The sequence below is a fragment of the Mus caroli genome, unplaced genomic scaffold (assembly GCF_978045245.1).
Source record: "Mus caroli unplaced genomic scaffold, Mus_caroli_1 scaffold_20, whole genome shotgun sequence".
NCBI classification, from domain to species: Eukaryota; Metazoa; Chordata; class Mammalia; order Rodentia; family Muridae; genus Mus; species Mus caroli.
Window position 1 is genome coordinate 25,928,056 of NW_028227275.1, and position 23,791 is coordinate 25,951,846.

Here is a 23,791-nt window from a genome sequence, read left to right on the forward strand (position 1 = left end):
ACTCTGTTTCACTATAATTTCATATTGAAAATACATGTCTTATGAAGTTAACACTTTTGTCTATTTGACTATCTGTTATCATTAATGACTCCATTCTATAACATTATTGAAATGTTTGAATTATAGATCATTAAGTCAATTATACTATTTCTGTACACCATTAGACTTTTCCCCCTTCATTTCTCCTTTCCTACCTAGTCCTCTTTATGTTTCTAAGTGATTGATAGTCTCCTCCTCCTTACTCTTTGAATTCAGTGTACATAACTTTCCATAAGTCTCCCCTCAGCCATTTATTTCTTCCTTGTACCCCTCTTTCTTCTAGTGGCAGAAGCATAAAAGCATCATCAAGACAATTAACTTTGAGCTATACAAATTAAGTCATGGGAACATAAATATAGCCCCATGTAAAAAACCCCCCTTTGGGGGATTGTAGCAGCTGCTCTAACACAGAAGCAGATGCACTGAGAAAGGTTGTTTAAATAAAATATTTTTAGTTTCTTTAGAATTCCATCTTGGTTTCTGGAACAGTAGCATCCTCTGTACTCTATACCATATGTTGGGAATGATTACAATTTGTAGCTGAGTTTCCAACTTAAGACAATTTTAAATTATCCTAACATCCTTGAGGGAGAGATAGATAAAGCCTATATTTGCTGCAACGTATACGATTTATGTCTTCCACAGTCCACAGGTCTCATCTGATGCTCATATATATGTCCCAGCAGTGACTTGTAACTCAAAAGGTATTTGTCGTCTCTGGTAAGAAGTCAACAGATGCATGATATTAGTCATTGTGATGATCCCAGTACTAAAATATAGATACAAAGTCACTTTATTAGTGTGTATCAGTTGTATAATATGCATTCTATTATGGTACTGCTGGTTTTTTATTAGATATTTTCTTTATATATATTTCAAATGCTATCCCGAAAGTTCCCTATACCCACCCTCCACCCTGCTCCCCTACGCACCCACTCCAGCTTCTTGGCCCTGGTATTCCCCTGCATTGGGCCATATAAAGTTTGCAACACCAAAGGGCCTCTCTTCCTAGTGATGGCCAACTAGGCCATCTTCTGCTACATATACAGCTAGAGATACGAGCTCTGGGGTACTGGTTAGTTCATATTGTTGTTCCACCTATAGGGTGGCAGACCCCTTCAGCTCCTTGGATGCTTTCTCTAGCTTCTCCATTGGGGGCCCTGTGTTCCATCTTATAGATGACTGCTGTGAGCATCCAGTTCTGTATTTGCCAGGCACTGGCATAGCCTCATACGAAAAAGCTATAACTGGGTCCCTTCAGCAAAATCTTTTGGCATTGTCTAATAGTGTCTGGGTTTGGTGGATGATTATGGGATGGATACCCGGGTGGGGTAGTCTCTGGATAGTCCATCCTTTCATCTTAGCTTCAAACTGCTGTGCATGCATATCAAAAACTTTAACCACCTGTGAAAGTTCAAGGATTAATTACTCAAAACCCTTATAGACTACATTTAAAGATGCACATACTTTTTAGACATATTAAGGAACTGAATGCCAGAGCGGTAAGGAATCTTAAGTTGTAAACCCAGAATTTGAAACCAATATTCTCTGATCCAAAGATTTCCTCCCAAATGCAGATTCTACCCAACTAAGGAATTTGTCATGAAGCTGCTAAAGCTTTGTGTCCAGTAAGACAAAAGGAAGCAATGTTTTGTAGAACCAAGGATTTCATGTTTTCCCTGATATCCACTTTCTTTATCTTCTTTGTTGCTAGATGGGACTTAACTAGATACGATGATGTGCAAAGATCACATTTCACAGATTATCTCACTCTGTATGCTCCATTGTCATTAAGTTCAACCTAATCAGATTTATAGAGAAATTTTGAGAGTACTTCTGAAAAGTCCCCTTGATTATAAAGAATGACACCCATTTTCTTCTTTTCATATTACACTTTGCTGATGGGGATGAAAATAAAATGTCAGAAAGGCCAACAGTAATAGTCAACCTTGTGGATGGGCTATTTATCTCATGTAGGGTGGGGTGGGAGGTTGAAAAGAATTGGATAGTATTGTGGGAAATATTTAAAAAGTGAGGTCACCAACTTTCTGTGGTGCTGGACCAAGCTTTTAGGCTCCTGCAGGCCTGTCAAATCTCCCCAGCTAGCTCCCACAGCATCTAACTTGATTGTCCCACAAGCCACTAGTTCCTTCTCTGCTATAATCCCCTGTAATCGGTGGCCCCACACTCCAGTAATCAAATAGATCCCCAGTAGAATCAAGACTCTTAATTAACCAATCAGATTTATGTATCAATAATACCACAATTTACAAGATGTTAATAAATAATTTCAGAGCCAACTGATAATGATAAAAGCTTTATCTCAATATTTCTAACCTTGTGAAATCATAGCTACTTTGTAGCTGGGTAAATGTCAGCAGCCATCTTGCTTCTCCTCCTCTGAGAGGCTCTCCCCATCTCTCTTCAACTCTTAGACCCACCTCCCTTTTCCTGTCCAATCACAGACCTCCTCTTCATTAACATAATTGAACAGGGAAAATCCTGCAACAGGATAGCTTCAAGGAAACACAAAAACAACCCCCAAACTACTAACTCCATACTTCTTTCACACATCAAGAACAAACTTCTATCCATTTTAGCTAGTCTATGCATTATTTCAACTCTATTCCCAAAATTATCCTATTTATAAAATATTTTATCTCTGAAAGTTACAGATGTAAAATTTAGGTAGCTATCTTACCATGTAAATAAAAGCAACACATTATGGATGATTAAGCAGCCAGATGTGAAAATCTTGGATCTTGGAGGACATTATTGCTGCACTGAGATAACTATTTAAGGAACTCCCATAGTTTTGAAATTTATTGTGTGAGAGAATATAAATCTTCCCTCTTAAAAAAGAAATTATGTAAGTTAGGGCACTAATAATTTGTACATAAGTTGAGTCTCAATAAAATTCACTATATGTAGAATAGAATCTAAGCCTTTTATCCACATCTATGTGACCATAAGACTTGGCTTCATATCCTTTCTACTTTCAAATGTTGCTTGCTTACTCTGTTCTCTGAAGCCAAAGCTGCTGCCTTGCTATGTATTGTTGTTTTTAACAAAATCTCCATCATTTGACTTTACAAATGAAGACTTGAGACCTAGATACTGGGTTGAAAACACTAGCTCAAAGAGACACAGAAAGTACCCAGCCAACCTTCTCCCTTAGATGGCATCCCAAAAGGAAGCTTTCAGTTCCCATGCCATCTAAAGGCCTCAAACTGAATGTCCCTCCCTTGTCCTTCCTAGAAGTCTCTCTATCTTCCTCACTTTCTGATACTCTCTATGTTTCCCCTTGTGGTTCATTCCCTATCAAGTGGTTGCTTTGTCAGCCTCTTGACCAATGGTTGACTTTATTTAATCCTGTTTAAAATAAGCAGAAACAGGCAAACCATACAATCTCAGGGTTCACAGTGTGATGAAATACCCAGCAAAAATAAATCTTCTGGTTCTAGTACTTGTGCAATTACCAAAAGAATAAATCCATGGATGTACAGTCCTTAGTCAATTTGTGCTCTAATAATACAACTCTCTGTATTATATGAAGAATAATATATGAAGAATAAGAAGTATTCCTCACAATTCTGGGGCTGGCAGGATGGCTGCTGTGTTTTTGTTTAGCAGTACTCAAAAATGTGTGGCTACACACCCTCTATGGCCCAATCTAACCCTACCTCATGACATCACTGCCTTAAGGATAAAGTCTCAAAATGAAGTTTTGAGAGGATAAGCAATCAAATAATGGTAAATAATGGTTCCCCAACATTAATATATTGCTACATCTTTTCTGTACTGGCTACAATCACTCTGCTCTTTCTTAGCTCAGAAATATTTAAACTTGGGGAAAGGACAGTCCTCATTTGTTATTAAAATTATTCATATCTCTTTTCAGTAGTAATCATCATTCTTTCTTCTCTTCTCCATCCTTCCAATTTTATTTTCATTAAATGCAGACACCACTGTATCTATTTCCTATGCACTGGGCTTTATCAAGGAACCTTTAGAGTTAGGACAGAGCTTACCAAGTTTAGACTTTTTGATTTTTATCTGATGTATATGCATATTTGTCTACATATATGTATTTGTATGATGAGCATGCCTGCTGTCCACAGAGGTCAGAAGAGGCATTGGATCTCAAAGAAATAGAGTTAAAGATGGTTTTAAGCTGTCCTGTATGAGCTGGGAACAGAACCCAGGTTTTCTGCAAGAATAACAAGTTCTCTTAACTTCTGAGTAATCTTTTCAGACCCAAGAGATGTGCTAAAAATTTCATCAAGGTGTCAGAATTGAGGTCAGTTCTTGGATTTAGTAATTCTGTGGAGAAGGGTGACTATTCAGATGCTGATGTGTGCATTCAGTGATTCATTTGGTCTTGAGTGTGGCCATGAAATTATTTTATTTTGTAATGGATATCCTTGGTTGTCATCTGGACTTGACTAAAACCCAAGTGGCTAGGTACCCTGAGAGGGACTTTTTCTTAATTAAATCATTAAAAATGGAATACCCACTTTGAATCTGGTACAAAGATATACCTTTAATATGGGCCACACCTTCTCCTGGCAGCCTATAATAAAGAATATGGACGAAAGAATCTCTCAGAATCTCTCTCTCTCTCTCTCTCTCTCTCTCTCTCTCTCTCTCTCTCTCTCTCTCTGTGTGTGTGTGTGTGTGTGTGTGTGTGTGTGTGTTTGTGTGTGTGTTTCTCTATGTCTCTGTTTCTCTCAGTCTCTGTCTCTGTCTCTTTCAGCTGCTTGATCTTGCTGTCACTAGAAGTCCATTCCTTCAGTGACATTGCAGCCTATTTCTTTGGAATTCTAGTATATACTGAAGACCAGTTATGACATCCAGCCTTATGGACTGAAAAACAAATAGATTATTGGACCTTTCATTGATAGACAACCATTGCTGGACTAGCTGGACTGGTCTGAATACAGACTAATAAATCACTTATATAATTACTGTTCCTCTAGAGAACCCTGACTAAAACAGAAGCCATGGTTGATAATCCAAGTTTCACATGCTTCTATGTTCCATGACAGTTGCTGTTATAGGAGCATTCCATTAACTTCTGTGGCTAAGTACTATCAGTTTAGGGGAGGGTTGCCTACTGCCCATCAGTGTCCTTAAATTTCGGACACCAATGGTGTCCAACTCTTGACACTAGCAGTGTTTTTCTACTTCTGGACTTGGGATTTTCTACCTATACATTACTAGAACTGTGACACCAGACATTTTGTGCATATAATAGAGAAAATGCTGTCATTTCTCATTTATAGAAATTTTATAATATGAATTCTATCAGAAATATGATTTATGAAAGAAATGATTAATGAATAATTCTAATTGGAATTCCTGAACGCAATGAACTGTATGCAACCAGCAAAAACAACTTCTAGTTCTAGAATTAAAAGTTTATGGTATGGTCAGCAAGAGCAGAAAGTGGAGCAAAAGCCGAAAATGACTGTATAAAAATGTAGAAAGAATCTTAAGCATGGGAAGCCTTGAATACATGGGAGCGGTAGTGGAAATATAGGAAATGGAAGTAGATAAAACAAGAAGGAAGGAAGAGGCATAATAATGAGCCAAAGTTCTCATTAGAGTTGCAGTCTAGATTAAACCATTGGTAGGATGTAGAGTGATGGGCAATGTCCTTTTAATTCCTATTGCTTAAGGAAAGCCATGTGATACCTTGTACATAGAAGAAAAGTGGAGTGGATGATCCAGAAAATGACATTCATGCATAGGTGGCTACTTAGCTGCCATTATATATAATGAGAGGGTTGGGATCTTTGGGGTGATAGCCAGACCTAATTACTATGTAGTGTGAAAGGAAAAAGTCTATTACTCCCAACTTATCTTAATAAACAATTAGTAAAATTGGATAACAGACTATTTTCCTTAATGAGGATTCATGCATTGATCTTACCAGATACCTGTCTGCATTTCTTAATCTGTCAGAAACAATTTTAAACACAGTTTCCCTGTGCTTAAGATAAATAAAAGAAGAAACTATATCTTTTGAATATCCTCAGCAAAAGGCAACTTTTGATTATGCATATTTTCTTTCTTACTGGAATTTTAAAGTGTATTTGACAGAACTCTTTTCTGCCAAACAAGTGAATTATTACAGTCTGTGTCTGCTGTGTATATTGAGAGAGAGAGAGAGAGAGAGAGAGAGAGAGAGAGAGAGAGAGAGAGATCAATATGTCACAATCAATTCGACTGGAATGTTTCTAGAAGCATGTGTGTGAATAAATGAGAACCTAATTAGCTAAAGGAAACAAATCTTAATTTTAAAATTAATAAAAAAATTTATCATTCATTACCTACTGGATATAATGATATTATGGGATCACTTATGAGTGCTGATAGCAGGCACTCACCCATTGCTTATTTTTATTTCCATTTTCCATTTAAATACTTTGCATGTAAGCTCTATAGATAACAGGCACTGTGTAATTTAGGTAACAGAAAATGGGTGTTTAATGTTCCATTAAATTAGAAACTGAAGCTGTGCGATTTGAGCTAGACCAACCAGAAATAATAGAACCCAGAGAGATTATATACACATTTTATTTGGTGATGAAAGATCTGCCCATGTTTCTAAGCGGAAACATCAATGTCTACCATCTGAATACATGTTGAATGTTAAACTAGAATTCTGTGACTGCGTGTGACTTCATATATCAGCATTGCAATGAGAATGTTCTAGGATGATGTTTACAGTTGTGAGTCCCAGGTAGCTACAGAAACTTATGCTGAGGCCATCGAGGGTCAACAGGGCAGAGATCAGAAGACGTTGTATCTGGAGAGTTGGAATCTCTAATCTATTGCCGTAGGCTTGACTCAAATATTTGTGGAATATCTTTTGTTTAATTTGAGGATCTCACACCTGAGTTTATGGTATTTGTCTATTTACACCTTCTTCCTCTCTCTACTCCTTTTATGCCTCCTAAACCATCCTTCTCTTCTTTCCCTGAGAATCAGGCATTCAAACATATAAGTCTATGGGATCACTGACATAAAACCTATCACAAATATGGTAGTAATAAACTCTTATATAGCACTTATAACCTCTCCATCCACAGATTCTGAGCTAAGGTTACACTGCCAGGTATGAGTTCTTTCCAACTAAGTAGAATTAAGGTCCTATTGGACAGTTGTTGTTTACCCCTAAGATATAATTCAACTACTGCCATGTAATGGGCATCTTGCCAGTCCTTCTTGGTATATAGACGTTATAGCTATGTAGGGATGTTAATACATTTTCTCTTTTTTGAAGGCCATGGGATTCATTTAATTTGAATACCAGCAGTACCCTTCTTGTAAGAATAATTGCGCACTGAAGGGTATTGTTCATATATTTTTATTTATTTACAATTTCAGCCATTACCCCTGCTCTTGGTCACTCCTCCCACAGTTCCTCATCCTATTCCTCCTCCTGTCACCAAAAGGATGCTCCCCCACCACCAGGCTTTCCCTCTCTCTGGGATTTCAAGTCTCTCCAGGATAAGGCACATCTTCTCCCACTAAAACCAGACCAGGCTATATGTGTCAGGGGTCTCAGATCAGCTCTTCTATGCTGCCTGATTGCTGGCCCAGTGTCTGGGAGCTCCCAGGGGTCTGAGTTAGCCAAGACTGCTGATCTTCCTATAAGGTCACTCTCTTCTTCAGCTTCTTCTGTTCTTCCCATAATTCAACCAAAGGAGTCCCCAATTTCAGTCCAATGGTTGGGTGTAAGTATCTGCATCTGTCTCAGTCAGCTGCTGTTTAGCCCTCTTAGAGGACAACCATGCTAGGATCTTCTCTGTAAGCATAGTGTAGCATCAGTAATAGTGTCAGACCTTGGTGTCTCCCCTTGAGCTGGACCCCCAGTTGGGCCAGTCACTTCACTGCCTTTCAGTCTCTTCTCCCTTTTTTTTTCTCTGCAGTTCTTTTAGACAGGAACACTTATAGGTCAGAAATTTTGACTGTGTGTTGGTAATGCCATCCCTCCTCTTGAAGCCCTGTCTATCTACTGGAGGTGGACTCTGTGTTCCCTTTCCCCACAGTTGGGCATTTCATCTAAGGTCACTCTCATTGAGTACTGAAAGTCTCTCACCTCACAGGTATCTGGGACTTTCTGGATGGTCTCCCCACCTCCCACCTCTGAGACTGCATATTTCCACTCATTCTGCTGTCCCTCAGTGCTTCATTCCTGTTTTTTCTCTCCCCCAATACCTGATCATGTTCCCCCTTTCTCCTCCTGTCTCCTCTCCCATCCAAATCCCTCCTTCCCTCTAACTCCCATGATTAGTTTTTCCCCCTACTAAGTGGGTTGAAGGATCCTCACTTAGCCATTCTGATTGTTAAACTTCCTAAATTCTGTGAGTTGTATTCTAGGTATTTTGTACTTTTTATCTAGTATCCACTTGTTAGCAAGTACATACCATAGATGTCCTTTTGAGTATGAGTTATCTGATATTTTCTAGTTCTATCCATTTGCCTGAAAAATTCATGATGTCCTCATTCTTAGTAGCTTAGTTGTATTACATTGTGTAAAAGAACCACATTTTCTATATCCATTTGAGGGATATCTGGGATTTTTCCAAGTTCTGGCCATTACTGATAAAGCTGCTATAAACATAGTGGAGCATGTGCCCCTGTGGTATAGTTGGGAATCTTTTTGGTATATGCCCAAGAGTGTTACAGCTACATATGCAGCTAGAGACACAGCTCTGGGGGCACTGGTTACTTCATATTGTTGTTCCACCTATAGGGTTGCCCACCACTTCAGCTCCTTGGGTACTTTCTCGAGCTGCTCCATTAGGGGCCCTGTGTTCCATTCAAGAGATAACTGTGAGCATCCACTGAGACTGCCCCATCTGGGGATGCATCCCATAATCAGTCACCAAATCCAGACACTATTGCATATGCCAGCAAGATTTTGCTGAAAGTACCTTGATATAGCTGTCTCTTTCTAAGTCTACCAAACATCCTAGAAGATAGTGGGCCTAGTAATCTATAAGGTCTATAGTGAGCTATGGGACTTGATCAAGAACCACCTAGGAAATGAACCTCTGGGTCTGTTCAGGAAGGAGTTTCTAAATCGGGTTCATTGCAGTGTTCCTGAACTGAGCAAAAGGAAAAAGCAGAAAGAACAATTTTCTTCCAAGCCTTGTTGTTCAAGAAAGCACACTTAATTGGGTGATTCTGAAAGAGTTTCTCAATTAGAGTATAATGAATTTTTCGTTGTTCTAGCATAAGGAAAGATAAAAAAGAAGAGTAAATTTTATATAAAGAAAATTCCAAGAGAAAAAAATTCTGCTGGAAATCGCCATAGGTTCTGAGAAGTAAGGCTGGTAGCAAGAAGTCACTAACAGGTCTTGTCTGAGGAACCAGACAGAGCATAGAGCTGAATAATGCTTCCTTCAATCTAGGAGTTCTGTCATTCCATTCAGAAGGAAACTGCTCACTGCCTTTCTGATATGCCTCTTTCTCACTAAAATATTCCCTCCTATGATGGTAAATGTTATTTATCAATTTGACTGGATGTAGATTAACCTAGAAAGTGAACTTCTAGGCCCATCCATGAAGGAATCTCTAAATTAGATTCACTGCAATGCTCCTGGACTGAATAAAGGAAAAAAAAGCAAGCTGAACACCAGCATCTGTCACTATGTGCTTCCTTAAATCAATGTGACTAATGGCCTTAGGCACTGATATATGCCTTCTCTGCCATGATGGGCTGTACCCTCAAACTGTGTGGCTAAACAAACCTTTCTCTTTTAAGTTATTTCTGTTCAGTATTTTGCCAGAGCAATGAAGAACACCTCCACCTCCTACCAGTCTATTCGACAATGGTCTCTGCAAATGACCTTTATTACATCCTGCATGCATTTGAACAAAGCCAGTCCCTAAAGTGTTCCACAAATATTGTAACAAATTTCAATGAGTCAAAACAACATAAATCACAGACACAGTGACTCTTGCTTTGTAACCCAGAACTTGAGACCTGGAGGCAGGGATATCAGAAGTTCAAGGCCAGTCAGTGCCATATGAGCCAATGTCTCAGGGAAACAAGGACAACAACAACAAAAACTCAAAACATGTGTGTAGTATTTTATAATTATAGAAGTAAGGAGTTTTAAAAATCAAAGTTTTGGCATGATTGCATTCTGTCAGCAGGGTCAGGAACAAATCTGTTCCCTGGTTTTGTTGTTGTTGGTTGGTTGGTTGTTTATTTGTATTACTTTTTTGTGCCTCTAAAGGCTACCTACCTCCTTTCATATCATTTGATCTCTGCTGTCATTTGCTCTTTGTTTCTGACTGTGACTCTGTCTTTGACTCTGACTCTCTTATAAGGATCTTCTAGGTAGACTGGGTCTACCTAGAAAATTTAGCATAACATTCCCCTCTCAAGTCCCCAGGCTTAATGACATCAAGAAAATTATTTTTTGTTACTATGTAAAGTAATATGGTCCCCAGCTCCAGAGATATGAAAGACTTTGATGGAAGTCATTCAACTTACTATACCCATACTTTAAGATCATGTGACACTGGAGACTTTTCTGTTATTTGCTGTTTTCTGGCTGCATGTTCATATGTCTGATATTTGGATTGTCTGGTTTACATTGTAACTCTTCCTTCTGTTGAACTTCTATTTGGCTAACAAACAGTCATTTGGAACAAGTGGTACCGAGACTCTTCATCTGAACTTCAATCAGCTACAGTTTTAAAGACCACTGACTAGGCATCATCTACCAAAGTGTCTTTAAATCAACTCACTTGTCATAACTGAGTTTATTTTGTTACACCATTATGTCCAGTCTATTATTTTATATCTCTCCTCCATTGTTTTAAATCACAGAGACAATCAAACTTTGATTTGCTTCTCTTTCTTCTGCATCTTTAGGATCTATATGACCTTATTTTTTTCATTTGTCCAGAGCCTTGTGGCTTTTCCAGTCAGCTGTCGCATCAGGACCTGAGCTCCATGATGCCATGTGCTACTATATCCACTTATATCTACATCCACTATATCCACAGCACTTTTCCATGAGATCCATACTGTGCCATGCCTTTGACATCTTGCTGAGGCTCTCAAGAGCATCCAGGAGAACTTGTACACCTAGACTGACCCACTCAATATTTCTTCAATTCTCTTCTCCTTCGAAATACCTCAAAAATCATCTGAAGCTCTCATCACTCTGCTCAAAACTCAAATCCAACCCAATACTCCTCACTCTCAGAAGGTGGACAGTATAGCTTTCCTGAAAGCTTTGAAGCATACCTTGCCCTACAGGAAAAGCCCATCCATTGCCAAGAGCAACTTCCTTCTTCTACATCCAGAGGACAGGATTCCTTCCTCTACATCCAGAGGACAGTGTTCTCTCCCTCTTTTCCCCTCAGTGGCATCAATGTCTTACATCTCTTCTGGAACAGTTTTCTCTTACCTCTCTTTTCTCTTTCCTACACTTTCAATATCACCTCCATTTTTTGTGAGATAATTTTGTTGTCTAGCAACTTAAACTATTCTTTAAACTTTTTCTACAACTTGCTCTTCTGATTTTACTGACTTTGTTTCCTGAATTGCTATCTTTTCTTTTGAATGTTACATTAATGATTATGCCTTAAAATGTGACAATGCCTTACAAATCAATGCTTGCAGCACTTTGTTGTTTGGAGGTCCTAGAAACAAAGTTCCTTCTAAACATTTGCAGTAACTCTGAGGCTCAGCATGTACAAATTGATCTCTTCCTCTATGTTCATTTTCTCTCTTCCTAATTCATTTTTTATCAGTTGTAGATGGTGGCATCCTCCTTTTACTCAAGATAAAAGCTGTTATGATATATTAAGCTCTTTGATACACTTTATTCCCCCTTCCCAATTAAAAGTAATCATAAAATTTCCCTAATTTTATCATGAATATGTGTGTGGATATGTCATCTCTTGAACTTCACTTCTAAGCCACTTTTTATATGATACCACCTCCTAATTATCACACTTTGTTGAGACTTTGATCTCTTCAAATTCATTATTACGATGTAGAACCACATGCCTAAGATATAATCTCCCTTGCAATTATGGATTTCAAAGGTTTTTTTCTTATCCCAACTTCTCAAAGACTATTCACCACTTCATAAAGTTTGAGTTCCTTGTCATATCATTCAAAGGTTTTCAGTGTTATGACCATGTTATGACTCCCTGATCAGGTTTCCCTTAGCCACCCCTTATCTTACAATATATAAATCACTTGTGATCCTAAAACACTGCTCCATTATTGCTTTGTATCTTTCTTTACTGCTTCTAACTAAATTTCTCTTAATCTTTTTATATAAGTGACTCTTAAAATAATAGAAATATCACCATGCATCGTAGCTATAATCCCAGTGCTTAAGAAGCAGAAACAAGATTACCACAAGTTCAAGGCCAGCCTGACCTATACAATGAATTCCAAACCACCTCAAAAAGACAGAGAGATTTTGATTCAAAAGAAAAAATCCAGATATAAGCAAGCATATACCATATTTGTTTTTATATCAGTCATGAAATAAATGATAACCAACCCATAATCCATAGATGCAGAGAAGTTAGGTATAGAAAGGAATTATGTAGGGCACATGAATCTTCCTGGGAGAAGGAAATATAATAGATTTTATAGGTGTACTCGAGAAAGGCAGGTATTGGAATGAGAGGATCAGATAGGGTAGGAGAGAAGAGATATTGTTGAGGAAGGAAATGCAAGGATAGACAGCTGGAATTGAGAGTCGTTTGAGGGATGATATGGAAACCTAGTATAGTAATTGTGTGTGTGTGTGTGTGTGTGTGTGTGTGTGTGTGTGTGTGTGTGTAGATATGTATGTATGTATGTAGGTAGGTAGGTAGGTATGTATGTAGTATGGATGGAGGGATGGATGGATGGATGGATGGATGGATGGATGGATGGATGGATGGATATTCCTAAAATAAATTAAGTTTATCCTAATGAGATCTGCTAATAATGTGGAATACAGATCCCCAACTGAACATTTCTTTTCACCAAATGAGGCTGTCAGTATTGGGCTGGGTTATATTTGTTGAGTTGCCCAAGAGGATCCCCTGGAAATCCCCAAACAACTCAGGCTGTTGCTAAGAAAATAGGTTATCCTCTGTAAACTAACATCAAGATTCCAATGCTGAAGAAAACACCCATATAACTCATTGAACATGAAATAGGAGAACTAGTGCCTACATGAAGCCCTCACTGTTAATTTCTAGTATCTTTGGTGCAGGAAAACACACTGCACACTACTAAGAGAGAAATATAAAATTAAACCAAGCCACAAAACCTTTAACTTACAACCTGCTCCCCCTTCAAGCTATATTATGGAAAGGGTGATATAGAACTTTTGGCAATAGCCAACCAATGTCTTATTTGAAGTAAGAGCAGCGCCATGAGAAGGAACCCATACCTAACACTGCCTGGGTAACAAAGAACCTGAGAATAGATAGCTCAGAGACCTAGAATAAAATCAAACACTGCTGGTCTAAAACAAAACAAAATTTAAAAAACTTCAATAAAATGACTCCAACTGATATTCTGTTATGCTCATAGATCAGTGCCTTATTCAGTACATGTCAGAGAAGCTTCCTCCAGCAGCAGACAGAAACACATGTAGAGACAAATAGTCAGATATTAGGCAGAGATAGAGAGAATCCTTGGAATACATAGCTCTAAATAGAATGTTTCCATCGAATCTATCCACTCAGAGCTCATGGAATCCCACAGAGGAGCGGGCAGAAAGTATGTAAGAGTGAGAAGGAATGGAGAATACCAGGAGGACAGGCCTTTGGAATTAACTCATATAAACTCACAGAGAAAGATTCATACAAACTCAGAGACTGAAGTAGCAATCACAGGACCTGTTTTGGTCTGCATGTATTAGTGGGCAGGAAGAGATACAGTGGCCAAGTGAGCTCTCTGGAGATGGCCCACCATCTTGCTCGGCTGCAAATGGTACATTCTGGTGAAGCACAAAGTCAGAGACTTTTTCCCGGGATTATTTCTTGCTACTGATATGCTTTCTCGTGTTAGTCATTGCCATATTCTTCATTTATTTGGCTTGGTGTAAGTGGACACTGGGAGACCCTCAGTGCCTATCGACTAGTGTGATTACTTCCTGGGTAATATAGCTCACCATATTGGACAAATTCTCTGCAGAGCAACATGAAGATAAACTTTCATAAATTAATGCTGTTTATATAAATTAATAACTTTATAGAATTCCTAATTTGAGTCAAATAATTTTAGGAAGAAATTTTAAGGAGATGGCTTTAGTTATTTTTCCAGAAGGATGTAATATAGTTAGAATCAAGAATAGACTGTGCCCCTTCCTCACAGATTAGTAAGTAAAGCCTGCATAATAAGGCATACAATGAGCTTTCATGAATTACACTAAGAAGAGAAATAGGCTTGGGGTAGGTTTGTAATCAAGGAAAAACAATCATTCTAGGCCAGGTCTAAGGATGAAGCCACAGGTATGCACTATGATAAAGCCATGTCATGTGAAACTGTTGCTTTGAACTTATAATGAGCTTATGGAATAAAACATTGCTTTGAACTTTCTATGGACATCCTTCCATAACTCCCCTTTTGTATAACATTTATCTATAAGGTAATTTTTCTGACATGGAGAACTTTTTGTCTAAAATGCTTTAAAAAGCTGAAACCAATGATCAACTTTGGGGTGTATCCATTTTATGCTTCATCTAGTGTGTGTGTGTGTGTGTGTGTGTGTGTGTGTGTGTGTGTGAGACTTACTTTCATTTTCTTTCTCTCTGGCTCATGAAAAGTTAACAAACTCCAAGCTTCTCAAGTCTCATTTAGTTAGCAAGAGGCTAGTCAGTTAAATACTAAAGAGTCCAAGTAACTAAATTTCTTTTTCTTTTCTCTTGCTGCTATGAGCAGGAGTCAAATAGCCAGAAACCATCAGCTTTTGGATGCAGAACATCAAGAGAGAGTTAAATTGCCAAAAGTCATTAAAAAGTCATCAAAAAGATTTGGCCTCAATCACCAACACCATGCCACACTACTTTCCTCATTTACTTGGCTGTCAGAAAAGGCTTTCAGCAATTTATATTGTAGCCTTCAACTTAGTATTTTTATGGGACTTCTAAGTGTGTGAACAAGTTGGTCTCCAGCTCTTGTGCCTGCTCCTCAGGCTCTCTTTCTTCTGCTGGTTTTCCTTGTCCATCTTCAATGTGATGATTTTTGCTTTATCATATTCTATTTTATTTTTTATGTTTAGTTATTATCTTTTATCCACTGTTCTTTCCTAATGAGAGATAGAAAGAGAGTGGATCTTGAGAGAAAAGGAGGAGGAAGGAACTGGGAAGAGTGGAGGGATGGGAAACTATAATGAGGATATATTGGATGAGAAAGGAATCTATTTTCATTAAATGAAAATTATGAATAAATGTAAGAGCAACAAAAAATCAATACATGAACATGTCAGCCTTTTTCTCCTTAGTTTTGTTCTATACTCTTCCTTCATAAAGATGGGATGAAATTTGTTATTATTGGTCATATTTTATAAGGAGAATCCTGAGGCTTATAGAAACTGAGGAAATTGCTTATGTTCTGTAACCAGCAAAACTCCAAATTCAGGTTTTCCAGATGGCGGAGTTCATACCACAAAAACACACACCAAGCTGCCTGTCCTCTGGATCTTATTCAGAGCTCATGCTCATTATACTTGATAATGAATGTGATAGATGGGTGCAATCTGACATTTATCAATAAATTAAGTGCTTGCTAGTTCTCATAGGTAACTCTAAGCTACAGATACACTGACATCATTGGATTGATGAGCATCAGATTCATGCAGTGGACTATAAATGTTCTGCTCTTGTAGCTTGCTTTCTGTGATCATTATCAGCAATGCTTCAGAGCTAGAAGATATCAAGGTGATTTAAAATGAATCAGCTAGTTGTGGTGGCACATGTCTGCAATCCCAGATTATAAGAGAAAGGGACAGAATAAAAATGAGTTAAAGACTGACATGAACTATATAGTGAGATCCTGCCACAAAAATAAAATAAAATAATAAGTCAAATATATTTATGGGTGTGTAGACTTTTCACAGACATTGTTTGCCCATTTGTTTCTTAAACTCATTATTTTAGAATTATCTAGACCAATATTCTGAACTTTCCTAATGCCGCAATCCTTAAATATAATTCTTCATCTTGTGGTTAGCCCCAACCATTAAATTTTTGTTACTACTTCATAACTGTAATTTTGCTATTGCTATAAATCATAATGTAAATATATGATATGCAAATCCCATGAAAGGGTTGTTTGACACCCAAAGTGTTGTGACCCATAGGTTGAGAACCAGTGGTTTGATCAATAGAGCCATTGAAGTATATTCAGAGGAATATATTTCGGTTATTTTCTTACTTATTTTAACTGTTATTTTGCTTTGAAGTAAATGAGCCCTGTTCGTTTTACCATTGTTAGATTTAACAATTTCTTGATTATGCAATGGTATACAAGGAAGAATATTTAATATAAATTATTACATAAATTTGGAACTTTCATATTTTTGTCTAAACTACAAGTATACTTACTGTAAAATATTCTCTCAGCATGTTGGATAGTATAGACACTATACAGGATTTTAAAGACAATATTTACAAAGAACATAATTCCTAGAAATATTAAGTACTAGAAAGATAATAATTAGTACTCCATATGTGTTTGTAAAAAATTTCAGTTTTGTTTTACTTTAGAAGCACTAATTTCTTAGAAAATATTAACATGCAGATGTTTCCTACCACAGAGTGGACTTAGTGACCTACTAAAACCACTATAAGTTAAAAATCTTTAATATGCCCAACATACTGAAAATTACACCTTTCCGCTGCAAAATATAAATGATTTTCCACTGCAATGTCATGGTTAAGTGAGAGCTGAGGCTACTTAAACTGTCCAACATCTTGAATGTTGTAAAGTAAGTAAGAATTTAAGTATCACAAAATGTAAGTTTGATCTATTGAATGTCTCACTTTTTGTGATACTTAAATTCTCTGTATGACTACTATCTAATAAAAATAGAATAGAAACACACATTTAACTTTAACTAACTACTATTTCTACTAACTACATTAGAAAATAAAACTAGGAATAAAATCAATTTTAGTACTATATTTTATCTAATTCAGTAGGTTCACAGTATTATCTTTCAAGTACTTACTCAGTATTTCTAGAAATTATATTCTTTGTAAATATTGTCTTTAAAATCCTATACTGTGTTTTACATTAAGAACATATATAAATTTGAATTAATCACATACTGAATGCTCAGTAGCAGTATACCTAGTGACTATTGTACTGGATAGCTCTATACCCTTATATTTATTTTATAGTTCTTAAAAATCAATATTTACCTTTATGAGATATAAAATTCTCTCATTATATTAGGGGAGTTTTAGAAAGTTTTCATAGCTTGTTTGCCTTCTGCTTAATAATATGTTTTGAAGCCAAGTTACAAAATAAATGAAGGTTTAGTTTGGAGAAATAATGTTTTGAGGTGTTTGTTTGTTTGTTTTTACACATTACTAGGAATCAAGATTGGGATCTTACGCATGACCATCAAGCACACTATGGACCACATCTCCTGCCTGGAAAACACAGTATGAAAATTTCAGAGCTATCTTGATCTCTGGCAGCATTTTATACATGGAAGTACAGTATTATCTATTTACAGAAAACACATGTTCAGTGTTTCAGTGGGTCTTCTTTACCCACTTATATCACCCATGTGCAGGACTGTATGGGAAGAGCTTTTATAAATCAGCAGAAAGCCTTGCAGTACCTAAGACAACAAGTGTTCTACACAAGATCAAGTTTTAAATTCCTGTTTTCTGTGTAAAGATTTGCCTCTTTGGTATAGAGAATCTGGAGCATTCTCAATTGACTAAAGGTAACTGTCGTTTGTGTAATCTTTCTCTGTTTGGAGGTTGCTACTTTTTACAGACAATGTCCTCCCTTAGTCTCTCAACATTACTTGGGATTCTTGTTGTAGTCTGACACACAACTTCCAGCATAGCTGTAGCCATTTTGACCCATGCCCTACCATGTAGTTCATATTGTTGCTGTAATATGCCTACCTATCATTGACACAAAAAATTCACTTGATTCACAACAAGCTCATACTGACCAAATCCTCTGTTATGTTCTGTATGTCTTGAGTTTTATTAATTTTAAGGAATTTCACAAAGCTTTTGTAGGACCCATCAAATTAAAGGTCAATATAAACTCTTATAGCTAAAATGGCTGAGTAAGAGTCAATCACCAGGCAGCACTTCCTGCACCTGTGTATGAGCTCATTGTGGAATTTATGGGTTTTAGTTTTCCTTTATAAGGAGACTGAAAAAGTATTTGTGGTCATGGTTCAGTCCCGAATTCTGAGCTATGGTCCTAATCAATCAATAAGGGAGTGCGTTCAGTAAATCATCCCTACCTGATTGAGATCAGTGCTCATGTGATTTGTGGAGACTCCAAACATTTTACTCAGAGGTATAGTGCGGGTTTGGGATGAAAGCTGACTCCAAAACAGCCCAGCATGCTCATTTTTGCAAGTATTAAGCCTTGCTATTGTGTATGTTTTTGACTCCCATTTTGTTTAGAGCCTTGTTTATAGTCCTTGCCCACACTTCATGATTTCTATAACCCAGCAATGGTAGTAGACTAAGAAGTAGTTTGTCATTTTTTTCAAGTAAGGATTAAAATTAAAAGAAATTGATAACTCTCCTAAAGTTGATGTAGTGGGAGAGTATTTACATTTCTCAGGCAGGCCTATTCAAGTTCCTCAAAACAAAAGGTTATGTTTGGCTGGGCAATGGTGGTGCACGCCTGTAATCCCAGCACTTGGAAGGCAGAGACAGACAGATTCCTGAGTTTGAGGAATCTGGTCTACAGAGTGAGTTCCAGGACAGCCAGGTTTACGTATGAGCCAAGATGAAAGAAAGAAAGAGAGAGAGAGAGAGAGAGAGAGAGAGAGAGAGAGAGAGAGAGAGAGAGAGAGAGAGAGAGAGAGAGGAAGGAAGGAAGGAAGGAAGAAAAACAAATATCTAGATTGTGTCTTCTCAATTTTTCAGAATATACATGATAACAATTTGCTCAGAACATAAAATTGCAAGCAGTGTGTGTGTGTGTGTGTGTGTGTGGTTAAAATTTTAGCACTCCAAACATTTATCAATTTTAAAATGCAGTAATTTCAATGAAATCTAATTTAGATGATCAAGGTGCAACTCCTAGATTCTCTAGAATTTTAGAAACTCGTCTGAAAAGATTCTCTATCACCTATCATAGGCTGGCACAGGGTCACTGGTGCAACCACACAGAAACTAGAGCAAAACGTGTTACATTACCACATGGTTCAGGTCTCCATAGATTAAAGTTATTGTTTGTAAATGTTGTTTTTATTTCCTTAGATGAAGTGATCAGATGAGAACCATACCCAAACTATGTGAATTCATGACTTGGGCTGAGCCCAGAGAATTTCTTTCTCTGTTCTCACTTCTCACTATTCCTAAATCTAGACCTGGATGCTTCTAGCCTCTAAACACACTAATCTTCCAAGCTGACTGACTGAATCTGGCTTCTCTCGGCTTCTGACTGAATTGCTCTGCCTGGCCTCCTACTAACTTTGGCAATATGTTCTAATCTGGTTCTTTCTCATTTTCTGGCTCATGCTGTCCTCATCTGTGTTCATCTTATTCTCTGTGTAATCCATCTCTGTAAAACTGTCCCAGTAAAATTGCCATACGGATGTACCACACACCACAAACCATACCACATCACACCACACTTTTTTTTCTCTCTCTCTCTCCCTGCTCTAAAGTAGCCTCTCTTTCTTTTCTGGTCTCATGTGAGTTGGGCACATCCTATCTCTGACTCAGCCTGTCAAATCTTCCTCTGATTCATTGTTTTGTCTGTCCCTCAATTAGACAGTCACTTTCAAACATGGATGCTTTTTTTCTACAAACTAAGCTTACCTTCATTGTTAGTGATGAAAGGTGTGTAATAAAGGCATATCTGTATTCCAGATAGACCATACTATAATCCATGGCATGACTGCATTCCAGCCAGATTATATCTCTGGATGGAATCCCTTGCCTGAGCAGCTATGTTGCTGGATTAAAATTCCTCTATAATTGGTACTATAGAATTTCTAATTTTTAATCTTTTCTATCAAGTAGAGTTAGAGTATAAATGACAGCACAGATCTGTTCTTTACATCAGACAGCTCTGGAACTCTAGCTGTAGCTACCGCAAAACAGTCCATTGAGCTAGAAATGCTTTTTTATTTCTACCAACATACAGCCAAACTCCTTAGGCATAAAGACCATTACATGAGCATATTGTTGCTATTACATCAGGCAAACAGCATCACATTCTATTTCAACTGACAAATAGATGGGCAGGAGACATGGGGGGGGGGGCAGGGGAGGGAGAATTGAAATGTACCCTTCTGGGTTTCATTAGCCTCCTTTCTTCATTTAATTTATTTATTAACATTCATTAGATATTGTATGTCATACCTTGTAGAAGTAGCTGGGGGTATATAATTTTTGTCCCTAAAAATCTATACTTAAAAAAATGAATGTAATAGGTTAAAAAAGATTTAGAATAGCAAACTGCATTCATATTACCTCTAAGTCCTTTACATTTTAAAATTCTGGACCTCTGAGTAACTGTTCTGGACAGACAATAGCAGGTGTGGGGAGAACAACAGTCGTAGTTGAGGAAAGGGGCCTTGAATGAGTCAACTGAGCAGAGTTTGGTGAGTGGTTATAGTGAAGAGAGTTAAAACATTTAAAAAATAATTATGATAAAGTGTATGTAACAAAAGATGTTCTTTTAACTGCTTTTGGTGTACAATTCATGGATATTAACTATTATATGATGTTACTCAGCCATTACCCTTTAACAATTTCTGAAAAAAATTCTTATCATCAATAGAAATTCTGTACTAATCAAGAAATAATTCCTCACTTCTTTCTCTGCAAAGTCCTTGGTAGTCTTCAAGCTGTTTCTCTCTCTCTCTATGACTTTGCTTTTGTGGATACTTATATAAGCGAACTTACCCAACACTAGACCTTTGCGTATGACTCTTTGATCTACCACAAGATTTTCAAAGTTTACGAGTGCTATGATGGCTCATACAAAAACATCTCTCTGTGTCTCAAATAATATGCTTTAGAGCACTTGTGGACAAGTACTTGTCTGAATTTCAAGTTTCTGGTTTATATGTAGAATTCTCAGATGCCTAGCAAATCTATAATAGGCTTTAAAAATAATGGTTATTTACCTGTTGTGGATTACATTTATTTCTTTAGTGAGAGGGTTGCCCATGCCAGTACACACATGTGGTAGTCAAAAGCCAGCTTCCTAGAGTCAATTTTCCCCTTCCACTATGTGTTTTCTGGGAAGCAAAGTGAGGGCATCAGATCTAGATCACCCTTGGCCTGCTGAGTCATCTACCCTGTCCATAAACTAGTATTAAAAAAAAAATGAAACAATGGAGACAATTTTATTAAATTTTGTCTAAATTTCTGGGTGTGAGACATTCTTTTATTTTACTCTTGTTCTACATGTTCTTAATATTTTTTAGGCTTTAAAATCACATTTTTATATTTATTTCATTTGTGTGTGTGTGCGTGTGTACAAAATCAAGTTCATTCTTTGTGGTTCATTTCCCTGAAAAACTCCTGAAAAGCCTACCTGGCTCCCCCATACTCTGTGCTTCTGGGTGGCCAAACTGGCAACATAGATGTTAGGAATATAAATTGGGCTTTTTGTGGAATCATCAAAGCACCACTCATAGAAGCAGCACTAGTTGATACACATCAGTAGTTTCAATGTCTCCACGTCTTTGTTGTTCTATACTGATCCTCAGGTTTCTTGTTCTATACTCACCCTCAATGAATTGCTTAATGCCTGACTACGTCTGTAAGGATAGAATTCTTTTCTCAGGACCAATCAAATGCTAATCCTTTCACCAATTCAAGAGAACTGATATAAAAATATAACAATATTGGGCTCATTATTTTCAAGTGCTAAAAAGTAAATATAAAGTGAAAGTATTTATAGCATTCGATTTTTAAATAATTTCTATAGGTGAACAACAAGAAGAATTACCATGGACTAATCAGAAATTGCAATGATTGGCAGCTAGTGAAATATCTTCAATATGTAAAATGAAAATTTTGCGAACCTAGAATTCGATATTTAACAAAATCATCACTTAATATTGAAACTAAAAGAATGATAAGTTTTGAGAAAGGAAAAAAATCATACCAATAACTCACTAGGTGCTAATGGATAAATATTTCTAATTAAAAGGCAGAGATTATTGAAACAATGTAAAAAACAAAAAACCGAAAATATCCCAACACAACAAAACAAAAACCATAGAAAGCACAGCAATGACAGGCAGAGACTAGAGATTAAGCTGCAAAGGCAGAGACCCTTCCTCAAAAAATACTCCTCTCTCATATGCTGTCTGTTAGAAATATACTTTATCTTTTATTTTTATTTTAAACTCTTCAAAGACTGGCAGGTTAATTCTAGATGTATCCATTAGTAATACTTGTCTAGGATGAGCTCCCCAGCAAAGATAGATCAGCATACAAGTGCCATTTAGAGAGAAACACTCTAAACACCAAGCTGGAAATTCTGTTTCCATTTCTATACAGAAAAAATAAGTACACATCAATTTTAAAACTCCAAATAAAATTATTATGTTTATGTTGCAAATATAAAGGAAACTTGTTTTGCAGAAGAGGTGCCAAAAAACAATATATGACAGAAACAATTGAGTATTATATTACCCACCCACCCACTCACCCCAGGAGTCATGGAAACACTCTTGCATATTTTTTTTGGTTATTTTATATATTTACTATTTCAAATGTTATCCCCTTTCAAGGTTTCCCCCTCCCCCTGCCTCTATGTCAGTGCTCACCCACCTAGCATCCCTGTACACTGGGGCATCAAGCCTCCACAGGACCAAGGGCCTCCCCTCCCATTTATGCCAGATAAGGGAATCCTCTGCTATATATGTAGCTGGAGCCATAGGTCTCTCCATGTGTACTCTTCAGTTGGTGGTTTACTCTCTGGGAGCTTGGAACAGTGGTTGGATGCTGGTTGGTTGATATTGTTGTTCTTCCTATGGGGTTGCAATCCCCTTCAACTCCTTCATTCCTTCCCTTAACTCCTCCATTGGGGTCCCCATGCTCAGTCCATTGGTTGTTCATGAGCATCCTCATCTGTATTGGCAATGCCTCTCAGGACAGCTATACCTACCTCCTGTCAGCAAGAATACTACTCAGCTATTAAAAACAACGATTTCATGAAATCCACAGGAAAATGGATGGAACTAGAAAATATCATCCTGACTGAGGTAACACAGTCACAAAGGAACACACACTGTATGGACTCACTGATTAATGGATATTAGGGGGAAAAATACCCATGATACAACTCGCAGACCATATGAAGGTCAAGAATAAGGAAGATCAAAGTGTGGATGTTTCTGTCCTTTGTAGAAGAGGAAACAAAATAATCACTGGAGGAGAGGAATGGAGGGACCTTGAAGAGAGAGAGGAGAGGGAGGGAAAAGGGAACAGGATCAGGTGTGGGAAGAGACAGAAGAGAAGTATAGAGGCTCAGGAAATTGAATAGAAATATGTAGCAGTGGGGGATGAGGAA